This window comes from Cupressus sempervirens, chromosome 1 (genome assembly GCF_028749045.1).
Source record: "Cupressus sempervirens isolate cs-2001-9-10 chromosome 1, ASM2874904v1, whole genome shotgun sequence".
NCBI classification, from domain to species: Eukaryota; Viridiplantae; Streptophyta; class Pinopsida; order Cupressales; family Cupressaceae; genus Cupressus; species Cupressus sempervirens.
The window spans coordinates 418,278,818-418,288,646 of record NC_143118.1 but is presented as its reverse complement, the minus strand read 5'-3'; positions in this window follow the sequence as shown (position 1 = coordinate 418,288,646).

Genomic DNA, 9,829 nt, shown 5'->3' with positions numbered 1-9,829 from the left:
CTTATTATGCAAGAAAACATGTCGCATTTGACAAATCTAGATGGAATAATTTACCTCTATTTTGTTCACCACTTCCAACTATCTTACCATCAACATCATGTATCTTGGACTTCCTATTGTGAAATTCAACTTTGTAGCCTAATTTTTTCAGCTATGGAATACTCAATAAATTATAATCAATTCCTTCACCCCAGTAAGTATTATCATATTTTGTCTTGTCAGTTAGTTGAATATTACCTTTACCTTTTACAACATATGGAATAGCATCACCAAATTTTAAACATCCACATTTGTATGGACCAATGTCCTCAAATTTTTCATTATCACTAGTCATATTATTTGAACATCCACTATGAATTATCCATCTGTCACTTTTTGTTTACATATTAAATCAATGTAATTTTATCATCTTCATTAGAGTCTTCTTTCATAGCAACATAGGCCACTTCATCATCATTAATTTCATATTTATTATGAGTTTCTTCTTTACCAATATAACAAGATTTCTTACCTTTGTCATTCTTGTTTGCCTTGAAGTCTCTATCATCTCTTCTTCCTTTATACTCTCATTCCCTCCTTTAAACCTTATCCTCTCTATCCAAACACCTAGAAAAAATATGACCTACATTGTTGGAAGAAAAATAAATGATAGGTAGTTTACCTTTTTATTTACCTTTTCCTCTTCCAAATTATTTTGCAATAAGGGCTTAAGTTCACCAATCTCATCATCAAAACTATCATTGTCACTCTTCACATGTTTTCCTTTCTTTTTACTAAGGACCAATTATGACTTGAATTTAAATTCAATAGTAGTAGGTTTCTAGTTACCAAAGTTAGACATTTCAAAAGAAGTAAGTCTACCAATTACAGCTTCTAAGGTCAAAGTGTTGTCTAGTGTGCATCTCACTTCTTGGATTGTAGACACTCTAATGGCATAAATAGGGAGTAGAGTCTTCAATACCTTTCTTAGCACAGTTTCATTTTTTATTTCTCCATTTTCACCATGAATAGCATTAACAAATTCTTTGACTCTTGTGCAATATTGTACTACACTCTCACCTTCCATCATTCTCATGTCACCAAATTTACCTCTTAGACTTTCTAATTTGTCTCTCAAGACTTTGTCATCACCTCCATTTATGTTCTTCAATTTTTCCCATTTTTTGTTTGCACTATCACAATATTTTAGGTCATAATACTTGGCATAGCTTAGTGTTGAGGTAATCTCAAACATTGCTTAATTAAGTTCTTTCTTCTACTTTATTTTATTAGCTATTAGAGGATTAGTGTTCACCTTTACATACACATTGTCCACCAAGGTGATAGCAAGAGTAGTGTTCACATTTACATACTCAGTGTCCACAAAGGTGATAGTAGGAGTAGTGTTCACCTTTACATACTCATTGTCCACAAAGGTGATAGCAGCATCACTAATAATGGATATATGCAACCTCATCAAGGCTTTTCATGTAAGAATGTCCTTCTTGTTCAACTTGGTACATCTCTCTTATAAGTCACAATCTTTAGCTTTAAGTACCTTAAAAATTATCTCTGTAAGAATTGTGCTCTGATACCAATTGTTAGAAATGTTTAAAATAACTAAATGGGGTGGGGGGGTGAATTTGTTACTCAAGGTCCTTGAGTACCATTCAGACTCTTCAATGCAAAACTCTTACCATTTTTCTTATCCTATTGTTTCTCAGCCTCTTTTGTTACTTGATTTGTAGTATAAAAAATATTTATTGTTGCAAATATTCCAAATATAACATGCTTTTACCGAATATAAAATATAAAATATGTAAAACTTTCAACATATATATGACTCTAGGATTTTTATGTGGAAAACTAATTTGGGAAAAACCATCTGCAACATGTCATTAATTTTTCACTCTTTCAAAGTGAGCTTTGTTAGGAGCCAACCCTATTAAAGGTTACAGTACACATAGTTAAATTTGACCTGGTTGGACAATTTAATAATGTTGTTAGGAATGGCCTTGTCAAAGGTCTTTGATCATTCCATTTAGAATGTCACCTTGTTAAAGGATTTACACAAAATATTAAGTCTTTCAAATGACTATTAGGTCAACTTGTTTTAAAATGATTTCAATTCAAACTATTTACAATGATTATAAAGAGAATAGTAGGTGTTGATCTATGTAATTAAAGCTCACTTTCCATGTTCATGTCTATATTTGGTTCAGGTGTTGATTCACTAATAAGTTCTTCACTGTCATCTTTGTTCTTGATTCATTCTACAACCCTTCAAGCGATCAATGTTCACCCTTGAACAATCCTTAAGCTTTCTTTCTCATATTTCACTTATCACTCTCAACAAAATTTGTGTAAGAAATCTCCTTTAGTTTTGCATTCACTCTCACACTTGTACGTCTCTAATCCACCTTTCTTTGTACGCTTCTCTTAACATACACACTTGTACACATGCATTATTTGGTTTTGTATCTCTTTAAATAAATAATTATCTCTTTACTATTTTTCATGATCACCGTAGATCTAAGGGTTTATGATCAAGTTCAACATGATTCATAGTATCTGTCCATCTTATTGATCTTCTTCTAGAAATTTCTCTGGAATTTGTCTGTTCGGTCTTTACCTAATCCTCACCTTCAATTTAATGATCGAACTCATCAATACTATCTTCAACATGGTTTAAATCTCCCAAGAATAAATTAATTCAGCTAGGAATCATGATTTTCTCAAATTCATCTTCAATAGTGTTACTCAACAATCACTAAGTTTGTACACTTGGTTATTACTAAACACTCAAGCAGTGTAAAACTTTCTAGCTCAACATTGACTAACTTGTCTAGTTGATACTGATGCTCAATCAACACTAGATTTTCTAGGCACTAACTATGGCTTGGTTGACACTACGACCCTTCAAAATTCATTTTTCATTTACTCTATTGCTTGGCTTGGCTTGATTTTCTTAATAGAAACAATCACTTTTCTTTACTGAAGTCTATGTAACCAAATGTCCATTATAGCTTCCTTTTGATAACTCAACTATTCCTCTAGGTGCTACTATTATGAGTAATTTCTCAAATCCTCTTCATTAATCAAATATATATGTCATTTAGATTAGGTAGCAATATGTCTTATCAATAGATTTGACATCAATGAGAAAACAACAATTGTTCCAATTGTAAGTTTTCCACAAATATTCGCATAGTACTTTCTGTAATGCTCTCTTGAAAAATAATTTGCATAACATTCACCATGTACTCAAAATATTCATAAGGTATGTGCACCCACATTCTCATAATTTCTACCTTACGAACAACCACCATATAAAGTATAATATATCATGATCTACATAACGTAGTAAGATATTCATCATAATAGAAAATTAAGTTATTATAAGATTGTCACTTTTCAATAACTTCTGCAAATAAACATGATTATCATTTGGAACTCATCACATCCTCAAGATGTACACAAGGGTTAGGCACAAACTAGTGTTGAAGTGTGTTAATGGACCACAATCCTCTTGACTACTATAATTTATTGTTTACCAGATAATCCAACTCAACATGGTCTAGTCCCTATGAATAGATACAACTAAGGTCACCAAAGGTTAACTAAACCATATCCTCTATCTTCTCCCTCTCTTTCAAGGGTGTCTCTATTAAAATGTTAGGCTTCATTTGAATCTTGATCAATCTCACTTTTCCTGCAAGAACATTCTTAGAGGAAAAGATCAAGGAAAATAACTCTTATAGTAAAAATTCATTTTTAATAATTATTTATAATAATGATTGGAACTAATTCCATTTTGTCTTAAATATTAGGATTTTAAAAACTTCATTATATTCATTAATTACTTGATCATTATGTCATCACATTCAAAAATTAATGCCATTTACTTATATAACTATTTAATTATATAAGAAAATAAATATTAATAATTTAATTTTATATAACCTAGTGGACTCTATCTTGTTTATTTTTTTGTTTTTTTGTATGGGGTTTTGGGTCCCCTCAAAACCTATTTTTACTGTAATCCGAAAAACCAATATTATTTCATATTAATATTGTATATGGAAAAAAATATCATAACGTAATATTAATATTTTACATTAGTAATATTCTATAAAAATAAGAATACATGAAGACAATATTTAACTTACTTTATTACCTTAGTCTATTTTGAGATGTGTAAACTTCATTTCAAAATACATGTTCTTGTTAGACTCAGACTAACTAACCAATTGTCATGAAATGGGAATCCACAAATCATGACAACTAAAATTTACCCACTCGATGTTGTTACTCATGAACTCTTTAAATGACACTATGATAGAATTCACCCAATAAAGTTCATCGATCATTACAAGTTTCCAATGGAGCATTAAGTGAGAATGAACATTGCATTCCTTCATATAATTTATTTATCCTCATTATCATCTAATGATGATTATTCACTCTTTCAATTTTATTTCTTGCTATAGTCTTCCTTGGTCATGTTTTTACTTTCACTACAAAATCAAGGTCTTAACAAAAAAAGGAACAACACCTCCTTGATAAAAAAATAGATGGGTTTTCATAAAAATATGCATAAAGTCCTCTCACATGATTCTTTCAAATGTCCATGGACTCATAAGTATCATGAAATTCATCAGAAGAAGATGTAAGTTAGGCACCTTGACCCTCAAGAATGTTACATGGAATTTATGCATCATTTTTCCTTCCATCTTGATCAATGCTCACCATGCATTTTCTCCATGTTTCTATTTTTTAAATAAATCCACACTCATAATCAAATACCATTCTCCTTGTAGAAATGTTGACCATTGAAAAAATGGACATATGCACTAATATTGAACACTACCCTATGTAAATCATTTCCTCACCTTGAAAAATGAGTCCATCCCATTCTACTATAAAATATTGGGAACTTGCAACTAGGCTTTAATACATTGTTGAGCTTCAAGGAGGACCATTGCAAATGTGCTAATATTGCCTTCTTGGTATACATGTTCCAAAGATAATTTTCTCTCTTATATATAATCAATACAAGCACAAAGAAACATATCCTTCCAAGGGATATGTCTATTTGTTAATTAAATAATAATAAAATTTTTGATTATATATATAATTTAATCTGATATATAATTGTATATATTACTAATATTATCTGATTAAAGCTACCAAATATCAACCACTACTACCCCTTCTAGCTATTCAAAAGTGAAAATAATAGTAGAATTTATTTTATCTTATCATCTAAAGGTACACAACCTAAAATAAGGTGAACAACTAATGTATTGAACATTTTTAGATGATTAGGTGCTACTCCCCCTTCTTTTATTTTTCAAAGTGTATAAATTCTTCATTATAAAAGCATTGTCACATGTTGAAGGTATCTCATATATAATGAAGATAATCTAAATGGTGATTCTTGGATGCTAGAACTCTTGCTCTCATTTTTGAATCTCTCACTCTATAGTCCAGATTTCAAGGGTTTCATAGCTAGGTTAATTTTAGAGTCACAACACTACTATTTTTAGTTATGCACATCATAGATAGAGAGCTATAGGCTGCCTCTGAAGTCCCTTTCTCCATGAAGTTATTCAAGAATGAGATTTGATAGAAGTGTGCTTCATTTTTAGTATACATTTTTGTCAGCCACCATGGGGCTTGACAACCTTGTGTAGCTCTTTATTTTGCATTTTAATCACACTTATAAATTCTTGTTTTGTTTTTTTTAAATATTTAAGGATAGTAAAATCATGCAATAATTTTTACAATATCAATACAATACATTTCTATTTTTGCAATTGTATTGGTATGTGTATTCTATAGTACTTCTATTCTATAAATTATCATACTATTTGATAGAGTAACACACTAGGTAGAACTATTGTCTCTGTATATGGGGAAGCATTATATGATACTATTGTAGATTAAGGTATTATGTAGTCTATTTAACTTAGCTAATTTGATTTCCACTTTGCGTTTTCATCCTTAAAATTAAGATTTTGGATTTCTAGTTTTTTAAATGACTCTTAATAAATGATTTTCTATGGTAGTTTTGGTTGATCTCATATTGGTTTTGACAAGTGAGTGTCAACACAATTAAGCCATTTACTTACTTGATGTTGAACTAAGTAATACGTGCTAGGCACAACATGTAAATATCAGACCATGTTGAGTTGCAATGAGTGTTGAGTCACTCATGTGCTAAGTCACTCAAGTTCCAAGCAGATAGACCATGCCGAGTGATTTAGGAACTGAGTAAATAGTGGATGTCAAGTAGTGTAGGTGCCAAGTCAAAGTAGAAATATAGTGCATGCTGAGTATGAAAGATTTCATACGCCAAGTGACATAGTTTTGACATATTTGTTTGTAATGGGACAAAAAACTATGTAAACCATTTTTTAGCCAACTTAAGGATAGATTATGATCTTTTGAAGATAAGGATGAATCTATATTTGGATTTCCTATGCAATTATATGTATCCAATCAAAAAATGGGATGGTATTTGTAGTATGGATGAATCTTAGTTGTTAATTCATACCTAAACCTAAGCCACCTAAGTCTTCTTAAGGAGGAAAAAGTCCTAAACTCTTTATGGGTTAGTGATTGAATTAGAGGAGCAAACAAGATAGTTTATAGAGCATTCAAGATGACTTATAAGTAAGAGTGAATTGTAGAATTAGTTAGAGAAGAACAAAGGATATAGAGAAGGATACAACATTGAGACATCTGATTGAGAAGGATCAAAATATAAGTGTGTAGAGGTGATCTATCATTGCACAAGCAAGTGCCAATCACAGGATCTATGATGAGACATTTTAACAAGTGATTTCAGTCAAATCTTTTAAGCAAAGTAGTCCTAACAGGCTGCATAAAAACCTTTAACAGGTTGCTTACTTGGTTATAAGTTGAAGTCCTCTAACAAGGCACACTTCTAATAGGTTGTTGGAATTCTCTAACAAGGTGAGACCTAATAGTCTTTGTGAGCCTTTAATAGGGCAGACCTTTAATAGGGTAGACCATGATTCATTGTCAAAACATTGTAATCATAATTAGATACGCTTTACATGTGATTTTAGTTTACATATTGAATGCATATGATGAATGAATGGTGAAAGTTTTATGGGTCCAAGTTTAAACTACTAATTCATGCCCCCCTCCAGAAGTTTACCTTTCCTATTGTATTTCCAACAATTTGTATCAGAGCTTTGTTCTCTGAAACAGAAGCTTTGCAACTTTGAGGAAAATCTTGAAATGGAAGTCTACAAGTTGGGAAAGTCTTTTGAAAACTAGGAGATTGAAATACATCTCATACAACATCAATTGAATGAGGTAAGAGAGGAACTAAAGAAGTCCCTGAAGAGAAGGACATAAATTGCCATTGTGGAGAACAAAACACAATACAAAGAGATAGATACTACCAAACTACTTGTAGATGGAGACTCAAATAAATTTGATATATCAGTTGTAGATTTAATGGAAAAGAATAGAATCCAAGTTGAGGAAATCAAAAATCTCAAGTTAGAGCAAGAATCACAAGCCATACTAGTATGTGAAGTGGTTGAATAGAAGAAGAAAGCCATGTGAGACAAAGTCGTGATTAAAGTAGAAAAATGATTTTTGGCTAATAGATTGGAAGAGAAGTCAATAGAACTAACCAAGATTTCCAACATACAATTGGATACTCTAAGTCAAATCATGAATGCAAAATATGAATTGAATGTTAGGGACATTGAGATATTGACATTAAAGTTGTAGAATGAACAAATGCAGAGTGACCTAAGGAGAGAAAAGTAACTTGCTGAAAGTTTAATTAAGCCAAATGAAGCCATCAAATACTTTGACAAATTATTGAGATCCCCTAGATCCAACAATGATAAATTAGGATTGGGTTACACAAGCACTGAAGAAGGAGAATCATGAAAAGTTTCTAAAGAATGAAACATCAATGGTAAGAACACCAAACCTACTTGTTATAATTGTGGTAAGAAAGGACACACTAATAATATGTGTAGGAACAAGAATATAAATCAAAATGTCAATCCTAAGAACATGACTCATTGTCATAAGTGCAACTAGCAAGGCCATAAAGCACATGAATGTAGAATTAGGACCATGCATAAACAAAGATTTGAAGGTTATTGTTATAACTATTAGAAGTATGGACATATAGCTTTTGAATGTAGATCCAAATTCATGTGGTCATCAAACAAGACAACAAATTTAAGAAACATTGGGAACTTTTATAATTGGCATTATAATACAATATATAGTTGTCATTATTTTCAAGAATATGGACATGTTCCTAAGAATTGTATTAGGACACACTTCAGTGGAAACTACAAAAGGTGGTTGAGTCAAACCACATGTTTTAGTTTTTCTGAGTCTAGTCACATTAGTAAGCATTGTCCAACTAGGTCAAAGGTACCAAGTTGTGAATTTGATAAACACAAAGGCAAGGAATATGTTGAAGACATTAGATATGAGATGGAAAAGATGTGGAAAAAAAAAGATGATTGCAAAACATCAAATGGAGAAGTGATCACTTCATCTAATGGGTTAGGTGATTACACTTCATCAAACTAGGCAATCAAGAGGTATGTAGGACTGATATTCACGTGTTATATCATACATTAGTTCCAAAGGAGATAGTACTAAAAATACTACATTAGCATGAATAAAGATGCAAGATGTTGCTGAAAATTCAAGCTAAATACTTAAGCTTTCCATGTTGTTTCTGAGAATGAAATGTTTCCTATGTATGCCGAGTGGAATGCTAGTTGATGTGAAGCTAGTTGTCTAGTTAGTTGATACTGAGCTCATAGTAGCTACCAAGTTATGGAAATATCAATGAATTTTGAGTGATCCTAAAATTGGTTGATGCCAAGCTTATAACTATGTAAGAACTCAACATTAAATAAAAGGTTTTTGAAGGGTATATGATTGTTTTTTGCTCATTATTCATCATTTCAAATTGAAGTAAGATCAAGCAGATTTCACAAGGTATTTATCACATACTAAGAAATGTAGTTTAATTTTGCATAAACCCTAGTTTGACAAAATGGTGTCTAGTTTGAAAATTGTTGAAAGCAAGGAGGTTTTGAATGTTCAACTTGTCAGTAATGAAGTTAAGCGACCCATATTTAAATCCATTCCTAACATTTCTTATAAACAAGATCCTTCTGGTGCATTAAGATCAATGATCCTATTGGTGTTTGAAAACATTGTAGGTTTCCAATTACCCTGGTGAGAACAAAACATATCTAGGGGTAGCTAACTCCCATTTTCAACATATCTTTTTAGACACTAAGCCAACTATATAAGGCTTGGACCCTTCTTCACTTTAGCCTCTAGAAAACCTATGTTGGTCGACCTTAGATTCAATTGATAAGGTACCTGTGCAAAAACATATTCGTGAATCTAGCAAACTAGATAAAAGCCCTTATATCTCCTAATGACTTATGAAATGACATAAATCTATAGTAGCTAAATGCAAAAGCATGGAGTTCATAAGCTGAGTGAGGGCATCACATTTAGGTTCTTCAACATAAAAGGTAAAGAATGTTTGATTTATAATGTTGAATTCAACAAACCCTCAGATATGTAGTAGTAAGACTTAATGATCCTGTAATTGACTAGTGCCCAATCCATTGGGTAAATCCATAAATCAAAAACATACATATGAATATCTAAGACATATTTGTATCTTCAAATATCTGATCTATCTATTTAACTTGTAAATAGACATCTATACTCAATCTGAACCTCATTCTTACATGATATCCCCATCAACAAACTTGCAACCCTATTGATTTGCTTGAAGCATTTACAT